Consider the following 14022-nt stretch of genomic DNA (forward strand, 5'->3'; position numbering starts at 1 on the left):
AAATCTAAGCCAAGCTTTTTTTTTTTTTTCCCCCAATATTATGGACCTTTTCTGGCAGAATGGCCGGAACAGCAAGAGATCGACTTTGCTGGAACGTCTTTTACTAAATAAAACTGAAAACAAAACACCCATTTCCAGCACTGCCCTTGTACTGGACAACCCTTGGTAGCACTTGGCAATGCAGCCATGCACATTGATGTCCCTGGATACCAACCTGCCAGACAGAAAAGGTCTGGGATGGCTCATCCCTGCTTGCATGTTAGGTGGCACCTTCCCTCTGGTGATTCTGCAGTATCAAGTGTTGGTCGGCATGTTGGCTGGTTCCAGGATAACCAACCACCCCTGAGCCTCCTGCCCGAACCAGCTTTATCCAGCATTAACTTTGCGGCACAGTGGTGTGTATTATGTATCCACTAAAGCACCGCCAAGCAGGGCGGCCTCAGCTTTGCAAGAGTTCTGTAACACAGAGCGTATGGCAGGCCAGTGGAAAAAAAATGTTTGCTTTCTGTGAGTCAGCAGGGGTGCAGGCTGAGGGCACGGTGTCCACAGTCAGGGCTGGTGGGGCGATGGTCGGGTCTGTGGCATTTATCAGCCTTCCCCTCTCCAGGCTACCAGTTTGTTCAGTCTTTCTGTGCAGGTGGCGTTTTCTGCACTTCTTATTTTTGTCGCTTTCCTCTGAGCTCTCTTTAACTGGTCCACATCTTCCTTGAAGGGTGGTGCCCAAAATGAGATGCAGTGGTCTTACTGGGCCTTCACCAGCACCAGGCAAAGCAGGAGGACCCCTCCACATGCCTTCCAGCCTGCACCCCCATTCTTGACATCCCCGCAAGATTGGTTCCCGCCCCTGCAAGAATTTGATGCTGCTGCCTGGTGCTGTGATTCACTCCATCGATCTTGTGTGGCTCCTCACCCTGTGTTCGCACAGCTGATGCTTTTGCCAAAGCATCAAGCTTTTTGTGCTTGTCCTTTTTGAATCCCACTGCCTATCTTTGAGCGCTTTGCAGATTTTAGATCATTGTGAATTCTGCTCCTGTCTTTTGGTGCCTGCAGACCTTCTGAGGTTGATGTTTTATGCATACCCACTCTCATAACATGAGTCATTAGTAAAAATATCAGGCAGCCCCTGTTCACAGCAGCGTGCAGCAGCCCATTCTGTACCTTTTTTTCCAGACACTCAAAGAATACTGTTCATTCTTTGTAGGTTTTCGGACAAGACCTGTAATCTCATTACAGTAGTTCATTTAAGAGTGCTTTCCCCCAGCTTGCGTATGAGAATGTCATTTGCGATCATCTTACTGAAGTCATGCGTTACGATGCTTGCTCACTTGCTTGTAATGTTGTCTAAGAAGGAAACCGGGTTGGTTGCACATGATTTATTCCTGGTAAACACGTTAGCTGCTTTTTATCCTCTTTATTTTTCTGTGGCTTTGCAGATAGCTCTGATTATTTGTCGAGTACTGTTGAGTGTTCGTTGAGCACCGTTGAGTGGCAAGCTGATCCTAGGCTTTTCCATCTGAAAGATATTTACCCTTTTTTCAGTCTTCTGGGACCTCCCCCATCCATAACCACTAATGGCTCTGAGACTCCTTCAGCCAGATCCCAAAGTACTCCAAAGTGGATTTCCTCAGGTCCACCTGATAATAGCATAGTTATTAGGTGAATGCCTGCTCTCTGGCTGCAGCACCTCTCAGGTAATGGAAGCAAATGGATTCTGATACTAAAATATTACTTAAAATAACCATATACTGATTCTATTAATTAGATATCACAACTATTAGATATCACTGTTTCAGACTTGGTACGTACAAAGCACCTGAGGCATTAGCATAACTCCCTTTCAACATTATCTAATACAGCACAGACATTTTCAGTGAGGTTGATGGTCTGAGTGATTCAGTTGTTTCCTTGTTCTCACCATGCGAGTACATTGATGTTTTTCCTACTCCTTCTATTAGGAGTCACTGGTAAAAAAGGCAGGAAAAAAATTCCATTGCTGACCTTTGACTTTGCAGAAACACTAACAGGTCACTAGAGTGACCTGTCAAACTTTACATCTTGCTCATTTGCATGCAAAGCAAATTGGGGCAGGAAATTTTTAGTGTTGGTACGTGTGTAGTGCAGCAGGGACACCCTGGGGGCCTCTCAGAGCATCTGCAATAGGAGTAGTAGATGTTCGTTCACCAAGGACTGATACCATCCCTGGCTTTAGGACACTTAACACGCTACTTAGGCAGCTGGAGGAAGGGAAGACCGCTGAGTCAGTCGCAGATAGATATGGAGCCAGATGACTTCAGATCTTGGCAGGTTTTGATTTTTTTCTCAGGAGGAGAGGATCTTAAGCACCCAGAAGGCCATAATTTCTATTCAAGAGATTTTTTTTTTAAGCCACAGGCCAGTTTTTTTACTGTTGTGTCCTTACCTATGGCAGCAGCTCATATTCTTCCACTCAATGACCAAGGCTCTTCAGCGCAAGCGCCTGATGGTACCAGGCGACAGAGGGGGCTGCGGTCAACCAGGGTAACCCATGCAGCCCAAACTGGTGCCCAAGTGCAGAGCAGGTCTCTGCTTGGGGGGACTGGCACCCACAGCACACGCTGCCTGCACGGGGAGGGCGGCCACCGGCTCCCCTCCCGCTGCCACTGGCAGAGCAGAAGTGTGAGAAAAAGGAAATATTATTACCTGCCTGATGCAGGGGAGGAGCGGAAACAACTACTGGGGTCCCTAATTAGACCGAAATGTAAAACTTGAGCTGTGTTCTCCATATATCCTCTCTTTTTCTCGCTCTCTCTCGGTAGATGATTTCAAGCTCTTGGCACCACCTCAGCTCACATAGCACAAAGCACACACAGCACTTTATTTACAGTGCAGCACGGACCTGCAGATAATTCACCCTCAGTGATATTATGCAATTACTTATAGATGTCTGTGTTGAAAATAAATGAAAATTATTATTTATTGAAAACTTCTCAGCAGTCCCTGGGATTAAAGAATATAATAACCGGTAACATTTTATGCCAAACATTGTGTTAACAGAAAGAATACTATAGTATAGATATTGACAAAAGAGTATTTCATTTAAAGGGCTGGGAGACTACAATAAGTACATGAAGTCCAGTTTTAAAGGAACCATGAAAATTGAGGTAGAACACAACTCACTTTTTAATCAAATCTCGAGGATGACAGTGAAGCTTATGAGCAACATGAGATGGCCCAGGGCTGGCGGGATTTTAGTGCTGACACATGAAAGATCATTTGCTGTGCTGCTTCATACCCCTTTTCAACATGCATTGTTCTGTGATGCTGTTCATGACTGTGGCTTTGGTGCTTGGGAAAACCAAGTGTCAAGAGCTGTGGTTTTTGTTTGCTGTAACAGCAAGTTCAGCTTGGCCTTTGGTGATGGGAGATTTGACAATTAAGTGGATTGATTTTGGCTTGGATTCATCCTAGCTAACTATGGGAACCTAAATGAGATGCCTAAGTTAGAAGCACAGACACAGTGGGCTCCCTCCATAATCAGTGAAAAGAAATAGGTGCCTCTGCAGGGTGGACTGGCTCACCCAAGAACTGAGAAGAATTTATTTCTCTCCAGCGACAGTGGGAAGAACCTGAAGTAATTGCATTCCTAGTTTAAATACCTCAGATATATTATGTTATGTCAGTCGAATCTGGGTCTTTATATACAAGTTGCTCAGATGGCAAAAGAATGATGAACTAAATAATACTCAAGGCAGTATTTGAAGCATATTTTAACACAGAGCTGCAGAGTTTTGAGCTGCACTTTCCTCTTCTTTTAGTTTTTTGTTTGCAGGTTATATTTCTCACCCAGAAATGATTAAGTTTCTGCTGTTCCCTCATAGCTTACATAAAAGATTGGGCAACTTGTTAAATTGTATTTGTATGCCAATTGAAATGAATCAATTAAGTGGCCTCTGTGGGGCTGCTGCAGCATATGGGCACCTCCTGCTTTGGTCATGCGTCATGCCCTGGGGCCAGCAGAAGGCTCTGGTGGCCACTGGACTTCACCCTGCCCCTCAGTCCACCTCCAGCCTCCAGCCTGCAGACAATGGCCATGCCTCTGCTTCAGGGAAGGCAGAAGGCAAGCTGGCTCTCATGACCTCGTTGCTGATGAGGGTCGTGTCCCTGGAAGGCCCACCAAGAGAGGTGGTACAGGAAGGGAGGAGAGTGACCGGACTGGGGGGTCACTGTTCCCACAGTGGGCAGATGGAGGGCAGGAGCTGGTGAGGTTGTGAATGTGCTTCGTGGCGGATCCTTCAGTGCTGTTGTGGTTTTCTGGATGCCTGAAAGCAGTTCCTTCTGCAGAGGGCATCCTGCCGCTTCCAGGGAGGATGGTCAGTAGACACATGCCAACCACCCGTCTAGTTGGCTCCATTGTAGCGCAATGATGGAGGACACATGATCGCAAGGGCTTCAGCTCCTGAAGAAATAGGAAATGTCCTTTGTGAGCTTTTGCTTCCCCTGTGGATGCCCGGACCTGTGCATCTTCATTGCAGCCTTTCTTAATGCTCGTTAGCCCTGCTACTGTGATACACACTGCTGCATTCACCTCTCCGGTGCAAGCAAGCTTGTACTCAGTGCTGCTTCAGCTCTCTGAGGTTTCCAAGTGCCTCCGTATGGGACGTGAGCTGCAGCAGGGCTGCCTGTGCGGGTCGGTGCCTAGACTCCACTTTCTTGGAGACAGAGGCAGCATCCTGGAGCTCAGTGGCTCCCTCTGAAAGCTGCCCAGAGCCTGGCAATTGTGCCTCTGAATTCGCTGATTATCTCAATGTCTGTCTGCAATGGGAAATTACTATTATTGGAATAGGGCATTTTTGTAGAGATAGGACTGATTTGTCTCTGCTACCTTGAGCTTTCTAGAAGTGAGGCACACATTCAGAGGGGGAGTTGGCCCACTTCATCTAGACACCTCCTGAAGGGGATGAATTGCTGTCTGGAGGTGCTCATTTTTTTGCACCGACTACGGAGAGAACCTATGGAAATAGCTCAGGCTGAATATTTAAGGTGCAGTGGCTAAGGTTTAGTGAGATAAAAGTGTCGCATCATAGTCCAGTGTCGATATCCTTGAGCAAACGCTGGGCTTTTTAATGTGCTGCTCAGCAAGGAACTAATTTTGCTTTACTGTGGGAGAGCAATTATGAAGTGGAATTCAGACTGTATGATTTAAAAAAAGAAAATAAAAACCCCGTTAGTGACCCAGTATAAACTGGTTGATTTACATTCATTCTCCTGTCGCTTTGGCACAAACTTGTATTGAGACAGTTGCATAGCTAAACCACAGCTACAACTACCCTGAGCTTGAGTGAGTCCCCAGCTTTGCTAAATGGTTGCAGGAGCATTAGCTCATTAAAGCCGCCTGTGATGGTTTTGGCTGGAATAGAGGTAATTTTCTTCCTAGTAGCTGGTATAGTGCTGTGTTTTGGATTTAGGGTGAGAAGAATGTTGATAACACACTGATGTTTTAGTTGTTGCTAAGCGGTGTTTATACTAAGTCCAGGACCAGGTGCACCTCAAAGCGACTGTGGCTGTGGATGAGTCCCTGCCGCAGCAGGTATGCCCCTGGGGAGACTGTGGCTCATCGATAAGGCTCCACTTGGAGCAGGTACAACCCTAAGGGACTGCAGTCTGTGGGTAAGTCCAAGCCTGAGCAGGGGCAAGGGGAGGAGTTAACTGCAATGTTAAACCCTATAACCTGGCCCAAAGGGACCAGAGGTGGAGACTGTAATGGAAATACCTTTAAGTTGTTGTAACCTGTGATTTGAGTTGGATGTTATAGGAATTACTATAGCAGGAACCACCCGAACCAGTGGAGGACAAGCCTTACAAGGAGCAGTGCAAGTGCAGCAGCGACCTGACCTGAGCTGGCTTTGGTGCCCAGTAACTCCATGCAACACACCACCTCTGCTGCCCTGAGGGACCACCATAAGAGATGGAGCCCAAAGTCATGGGCTAAATGAACTTGACTGACATTTGTGGACATTTGATGGGTGTTTTATGGACATTTTACAGGGGGGTCCATAGACTAAGGCAATGATATCTGTGTATTATATCAAGGATGGGGGGGGGGTGGTGATGGTTAGTGTGGTTGTACTGGATAGTGTGGGAGCTGAGCACGACATAAATGGTATGAAATAAGGGGTGGAGAAGAGAATGTGCTGGTTTTGGCTAGGATGGAGTTAATTTTCTTCATAGTAGCTGGTATAGGGCTATGTTCTGGATTTGTGCTGGAAACAGTGTTGATAACACAGGGATGTTTCTGTTACTGCTGAGCAGTGCTTGCACAGAGTCAAGGCCTCTTCTGCTTTTCACCCCACCCCACCAGCGAGGAGGCTGGGGGGGCACAAGGAGTTGGGAGGGGACACAGCCGGGACAGCTGACCCCAACTGACCCAAGGGATATTCCAGACCATATGATGTCATGCTCAGCATATAAAGCTGGGGGAAGAAGAAGGAAGGGGGGACATTCAGAGTGACGGCGTTTGTCTTCCCAAGTCACCGTTAGGTGTGATGGAGCCCTGCTTTCCTGGAGATGGCTGAACACCTGCCTGCCCATGGGCAGTGGTGAATGGATTCCTGCTTTTGCTTTGCTTGCGTGCGCAGCTTTTGCTTTACCTATTTAACTGTCTTCATCTCAACCCACAAGTTTTCTCACTTTTACTCATTCTCTCCCCTACCCCGCTGGGGAGGGGAGGAGTGAACGAGTGGCTGCGTGGGGCTTCGTTGCTGGCTGGGGTTAAACCCCGACACCACCCTGGGCTCAGCATGATCCTGGGCTCACTGAGTGGCTGGGAGTTGAGATTTACAGCTCCTCTCACCCTGTGGGAGGGATGCTTGTTCTGCTTCTCTTGTTCTTTGCTGAGTGATGCCTCTCCTCCCATCGCATGCTGTTCTGCAAGATGGGGTCAGCTGAGGCCTTGGGGCCTTTCTGCTTGGCAAGGGAAAGGCAGGGAGATGCAGGGACACACATACAAGAGCAGAGTTATTGAAAAATTGACAGGAGAAAAGTGGCAAAAAACATTGCAGGTATCTTTTCATGGCAAACACTCCCAGTGTTTCCTTAGTTTCTCCTCTTGATACTATGCTATCAAATTAACAGTCGAATTCAGCTGGGTATGAAACATTACAAATAATCCCTTAGGTGAGCTCCAGGGCTAATGAACAGGCTGTAACTGGCAAGTGAGCGAAAAGGGGACTTCAAGTTACCTGATGAAAGAGCTCTTGCCAGAGCTGTGCTGCAGATGAAAGCTAAGACCCAGCAGGAGATTGCAAGTTACTCAGGGAAGAGCCAGAGATTTGCACAAATCATTGATGCTCCTATGGCATCCCTCTTCACGCCTCTTTGGGATTCACCACCTCCTGCAGCCTGAGGGCCAGAGGCTGCTCTCGCCCTCTCTCCCTTACGTGCGCAGACAGACAGACACACACAGAGGGTCGGTCACAGCCCCACATGCTTCAGAGGAGGCAGAAAGCAGCTCTGGGAGCAGGAGTCAGCAGTCGGGGCAGAGATGTGAAGCCTCACCCAAGGCTCAGCGATACCCTGGGTGCATTGGCCCACAGCAGCAGCCAAGGGGCTCTTGTGCCATCAGAGCAAAGGTGAAGCAAATTCCATTTTTGGGTGCCATTCCTCCACCCTTCCTCTCCTCGCCTACAGTGAGGATCTACCACGGTGCAGGTGAAGAGCACCTGGGGGAGCAGAGCACAGCCCTATGCGCTTTCTTTTCCCTTAGGGCAAAGCTTGCTTTTTAAAAGGAAATATGGCTCAGCTATGACAGGGAAGGCACGCGGTGTTTGAGTTATTCCCGGGCAGTGATGATTCTGTTCAAGCTTTCATGCATTTTGGCTTTACGTGCCACCAGCCCTGTTGGGCTGAGAGTTTCAAGCTCCTGTAATTCATTACTGAAGAACACAGAGTGAAGGACAAACCGATTTGCCTTTTTTTTTTTTTTTAACATTAAAAACCTTTATCAGCAGCAGGGTCACTCTGCCTTGGTATTTCTTCCTTACTCTGGTTTAAATAACAGCAACAAGATACAGCCTCTTCCCCCAGTGAGGAAAATTACAGAAAAATAAAAGAAACCCCAAACATGAAGTGCTTTCACATGTGAGGAAGCCATCCACATTCCTTCAGCTCATCTTAAGGCACCTTCAGGACCCGTCTCTGCTGTCTGCAGAGGGAGCTAAGGGCACTGGCCAACCTTTCCATTGCTCGCGTCAGCCGAGCTGAATCTCACCCGTCGTTTCTGAATGGAAATGGACAGAAGCACCCACTGAGAGTTAATTCAAGGCCTCACTCCACTTGGCATCAGACACCTGCTTTGATCACCCTGCCTCCAATGTCTCCTTTGGAGGATGGACTTTGTCGGTGGGGTGCTGTGGGTTACATGAAGTTCCTAAAAGCTATTGAAAAGGTGTGGATTATTGGTTTTAAAGCATTTCGCGCTCTTAAAAAAGGTCACTTGCAAAAATGTTGCTAAGGAGGTGAAGAAACATCTCTTTCTGGGCCCTTTTGGGCTGCTTTTATGCTTACAAACACACTCACTACAGAAACAGGGGCACTCTGATTAAAAGTCAGCGACACACCGTAGCTCATGATTACACGCTTAGTTAAAAACTGAAGTGAACATAGCCCCAGGAACCGTATTAATCTACTGTTTGATTAAATTACCTTTCAGCTACCTTATTAAATTGTGATAGTTGTAGAATAGTAACAAGAAAGTCATATGAAAGACAAGACTGATTTAGGGGGTTATTTTTTGTTGTCACTGACTATCATAACTAAGAGGGGAAAAGGCATTTTATTCAAGGTAGGAAAAGACATGACAAGCATTAATATTTTTTTTTTGTTTTATCACTAATATATTCATAGGGAAGTGCCATTGCACTGCACAGGTAAAACCATTCCTCACTTAAATCCCTGTGGCCACGTTCGACTGAAGCCAGGGAGGTGAATTGCCACTAACACACAGCTTTGCCACTGATAAAACCAGTATACAACTTGCAATTGAAAAGGCAATGCAGACACAGAATGTTTTAAGAAGGAAGCTCCCACGCAGCGTCAGTTTTATTGGTGGTATTACCACTACAGTGGCACCCAAAACCTCAGCTGAGGCCAGACCTCCATGCATCTGGCACTAGTAAAAATGCATGGTCTAAAATGAGGGGCTTCTCAGTGAGGCACCGGTGGCATGAGGGTTACGCTGCCAGAACAACCCCCAAGCCGTGCGGTACTTCCATCGAGGGCTGTGACGGACACTTTATAAACTAGATAATAGCTCCGCACGATATGAAACCTCAGGGTACCTGAAGGACAGAAGAGAGCCCACTCAAGCGATCCGACTCTTCAGCCTGCAGCACATCAGCTGTATAAAAAGGCATGCACATAATTTATTTTCTTGTTTGTGTTCTGTTCTTAGTTTGATATACAAATCAAAGGCTCAGCATCATGATGACATTACCACTGCCTAGTAAGTGATGGAGCATCCACTGGTTGGTAACTACTCAAGTTCGCCTTCTTGGTCTATGGCATATTTGGAGATGCACAATCTGCAACTCTATAACCTCCAGCTTTAGAGATAAATAATGGTCTAGAGCAGTATTTTGATGCAGAAACATAATTTCCAGAAGATGCATGAAAAGACGTCAGAGATGTTGCCTTCTTTTTATACTTCCCTTACTAGTAAATGAGTGTTACCTTGAGTCATTGTCCTAGGCTGTCTGTCCTCATGGAAGAAGACAGAAATTCTGCTTTAGACAACTGAGTATATATATATGTGAAAGAGTTTTTCATAAAACATTCAAGTGAATTTAATCAACTTTATTTAACACAAGAGATCAAGCTTGAATGCTCGCTGATATTCACTAGCAATACCATTTATCTCAAACAACTCTCCAGTCTACGCTACACCTATTTGAAGAGAATACCAACCGTGTTTGATTTTCTGATTATTTAATACTTTTATTTCACTTGCCTTTAGGAGGTGGACTCAGGCATACAAACCAAACAGCTACAAAATGTCTTGGGATTCCTTCTCAAAGAATAAAATAATTAACTTGATGTATCAAGACATTATTCAAACTAGAGAAGTTACTGCTGTTAGGAGCGGATTAGTTTAGTTAAAATTGTTTGGCGTCAGGAGATATTAACCAATATTTGCCTGATATTAGAGGTAAAACCAATCCAATAAATTTTATGAAATGGCTTTTAAACTGTGTTTGTAAAGAAGGTCGAATATTTACTAGCTTAAACAGTACTGCTATTTAAATGTTTTTACAAGCTAGGGAAGGTAAAAAGTAATTCCTGGAGCGTAATTCCTCAAACATAACAATTTATGTGCCAAATGAAATCCATTGCTGGTGTTTCTTAAAAGCTTTGCAAAACTAAGTAACACAGCATTAACCTCCCCAAGCTCACCAGGCTCCTGACTTTCATCAGCATTCAATTGTTGATGAATTGCCAACATTTTTGAAGTAAAAGCCATATAAACAAAAGTACAAATATGCTTAAAATGTAAATGCTTTTTGGGGGAGATCAAGGAAGAGATTAAATACCTCAGTCTGGCAAAGGATATAACAATGTTCCTTAGCGCCCCCCCCCCCCTTGACTTCAATAGGACGTAAACATATGCTTGAAGTTTGGCATGCTCAGAGCTTTGAAGACTAAATTCACAAGCAGGTTTGGGAATTGCAGCACAGAGCGGTATCCTGCCCAGATTTTGGGAGCCCAGCCATGTACTGAGGCTGGAGTTAGATATCCATAAACATGGCAAACTCAGGTAGGGTCCAAGCACGTGGCACACGGAGCGCGGGGAGGGGGGCAAACTCAGCTAATAGGCAATTAGGAGGAAAAAGTCTTTAGCTCGGCCCAGTTGTGAGTTTGGGGCCCTCGCTGTAGTGGATGCAGAGCTGGGACGGGTTCACGCGGCCGGCCTCCTTTAGGAGTCAGGGCCCCATGGGACCATGCCGTTCCCTCAGAAGAACGTGCCGAGGGAAGCAGAGCACCTCGGACGGGGTCCTTGGTGAGAGTGGCTGTGCAGGTGCCTTCCCTTCCTCTGCCAAAGAGCGCGTGCTCTAACAAACGGCAGGATGAAAGCGACTGGGGATATTAGCTTCCAGTCACCTTCTGGGCAGCCCCCAGGCCACCTCTGGGCTTCCAGCCACGGCGGGGATGAGAAGATGGGCATGTTGCTGCACACCCCCACAAGGGTTTGATGTCTTGGTGCCCAGCACGTCCCAGCCTCACCCGGCTGAGGGGACACCTGAAAGCGGATCTTCCAGTGAAAGGGACGGGCACGCTGCCATCTGTCGTGCCCGGCATGAGGTGGCAGCTGTGCTTCAGAAAACTGAAAGTTTGGATTTAGCTTGTTACGGGAGCAGACAGGTCAGCTGCAGATGCCTACATCTTCTGCTGGATGCAGTCCCGACTTTTCACCTATTGGTGATTTTCAGCCCAGGCCCAAATCCTCAGCAGCAAGTTTAAAGGTATCTGTTTTGTAATTAATTGCTATTACACCTTTCTGGTGCTTCACCGTATGTTCCTGAGGCTCCTAAGGCCCGTAACTTTACTGAGTCTCTCCACACTCAGTTTGCCTATTGCCTGTGTTGTCTTCCTGTCATTTTCAGTGGTACCAGATAAAACCTTCTAAAACTATTCAAAGGAATTCTTAGGGAAAAAAGTACATATTCCTCATGAGCATCATTTCCATGATACAGTAAAAGGGGAACATCTCGATGGTCAAGTTATAATTTAATTTACTCTAGTATATCTTCTTAAAATTATGTTTGTATTACACTTAGCTTCTATCTAACAGTAGAGTTCATATTAGCATAGTAATGGCACTGGAAACAGCTAATGATCTTACATTCATGTTGCATGGGGGCAGGAAATCCGTTAACGAAAAGCTGCCCCAAATCATATGCATTGATTAAAAAGCCATAAAAATGGCATACGGAAGGTGGTGGTGGAGGACACACTGCATATCTTCAATCAATGTGATTAAATGCTTTCCAGAGATGTCATTCTTACTTTTATCAAAGGGATCAAGTATTTTGTCTCATTTCTTGTAGGTGAAGGCAGAAGATGGAACATTCCATTATATGATTTCTTATTTTAAATATAAACAGAAGGCTAGACAAGATGGAGGTAATTTGTGACCTGGTACATTGTAAAAAATGACCTCGTAAACACTGTTTTTCTGGGGGGAGGAGAGACATTCCTTAGAGGGGGTGAGAAAGGGAAACAGGGGCAAGAAGAATTTAAAAATAAAAAAAGGTAAAAATTTCAACCTGGTTCAATTTTTGGTTTGTAATGTTGCAATGAGCAATCTGAAGAATTAAAAATATTCAGCTGTGTAGGATGCCCCTTAGTGGTTGAATATAAACACTGTTGACAGAAGAAATAATTTAAAACACGGACCCCCCCCCCCCAAATAATATTTGTATTTAGTAACCGAGAGCAAAGGATTTTGAATGCTAACATATGCACAGAAGAGCCTACAAAGCCATGTTTACATAAAACATCAGAAACAGTTGGAAAAATGCAAACCAATAGTAAGAGAACATTCCTGAATAAGCTATTGCATCAAGTGAGAAGAACAAGAAAACAAGGGAAAAGGAGGGAAAAAAAGGTCAATCTCTATTTTTATTTTAATCAGAATGTATATTATGGGATGAGTGGGCTTTGCAGAGGAATAAGATCAGATATTGAACTCTGCAATGAAACCCAACCCAATACTTTTACTGATGCTTTCTAGAGCAGAGAGTTTCTGTACGACATTACGAAGTTATCTGGTCTGGTGCCATGGTTCCTTCCCAACACCATATGGATGGTGTAGCCTGTGGCCATCTCTGCTGTTACAGAAGGCTACCAGCTTATGTTACAATACACAAACATTTCTACACAAAAGGCATCAAACAATGCTTAAGATTCAATAGGAAGGGTTAGAGTACACCAATTCTCTAATACACACAAATGTACATATCTAGCTAGATCTAACAGTACAAAGAGTCTATGAGAGATTATTTTTATTTGGTCTGACTCTTGTCATGAGGAATATATTGCTTCTAACTTTTCCTTTTCAAAACCAGTCTTCGCATAGGAGTCAATATGCAAAAGCTGCAACAAGGTGACACTAATGAAGCACGGCACCCCCATCGATTTGTTTACACCTACTCTGATTTTAACTGTATTTTATACCTTTAGATCTCCCTATGTATACATTGGATTACAAAAAAAGTCCGTTGTATTTACAGACAGTTCATCTTATTTGGAAATCTGATGCCTCTGCTAGTCATTATTCTTTTTTTCTTTCTTGAAGAAGTCTGTAATTCTTCCATCTTTTTAACTTTGCATGTAGAAGTCATGGCTGCAAAGTGTCTCATTACCTCCACACCGGTAACTGAGGCAGAAAAGCCACTCATCAGCACTACTGACATAAGCCTTTACTTCTTGGGTCACATCCCAAGGCAGCTTAAAGGGTCAAGGGAAATCTCTTCTTTTGAGTTAGCTGGTGTGTGCTGTAGCTGGATATACTGATCCCAAACATTCCCAGCAGCAATGCCGCCCGTTGCAGCAGTGTGTCTGATGAGTTGACAACGATTTTTCCTGCAGCTTGAGTCTATGGGAGAAACAGGGCAAGTTACATGCTGATTCAGGTGAGTGCAACACAAAAGTGGGTCTTTGGAATCTACAAAGCACATTTTTCTTCTGCATGGCATTTAATACAGTATGACTGTGCTTCCTGCTGCAGAGTATTCAGCAGAAACTATTGCACATTTTGGAAGGCCCCCCTTTTTATCACTTTGTAAAGGAAGGGACACGTTGCTGATATGATTTTTCTCTGTAACTCATTGATTTCAGTGACTTTAATGGGGTTCCCTCTGGCTACTTGGCTGAGAGGGAGAGCTGAATCAAGTGTGGAGGCTTAGGCATAAAGGAGAAGGGACTTTCTTTTTCTGTGCAGTACAAAGATCTCTTCCTTCCCACAGATTAGCTACTAGCACAGTGTTGCTC

At 45.2% G+C, this 14022-nt stretch overlaps 1 protein-coding gene across 2 annotated transcripts in view; it reads right to left on the minus strand.

Annotated features, from left to right (window-relative positions):
* Positions 1 to 13326: 13326 nt before the first annotated feature.
* Positions 13327 to 14022, minus strand: part of ERICH1 (glutamate rich 1) — a 105333-nt gene continuing 104637 nt past the window's right edge. For both annotated transcript variants that reach the window (XR_008238454.1, XR_008238450.1), the window contains exon 8: positions 13327 to 13627. The gene's annotated coding sequence lies outside the window, so the exon portion shown is untranslated. The remainder of the gene's footprint in view (positions 13628 to 14022) is intronic.

The sequence above is a fragment of the Harpia harpyja genome, chromosome 15 (genome assembly GCF_026419915.1).
Source record: "Harpia harpyja isolate bHarHar1 chromosome 15, bHarHar1 primary haplotype, whole genome shotgun sequence".
NCBI lineage: Eukaryota > Metazoa > Chordata > Aves > Accipitriformes > Accipitridae > Harpia > Harpia harpyja.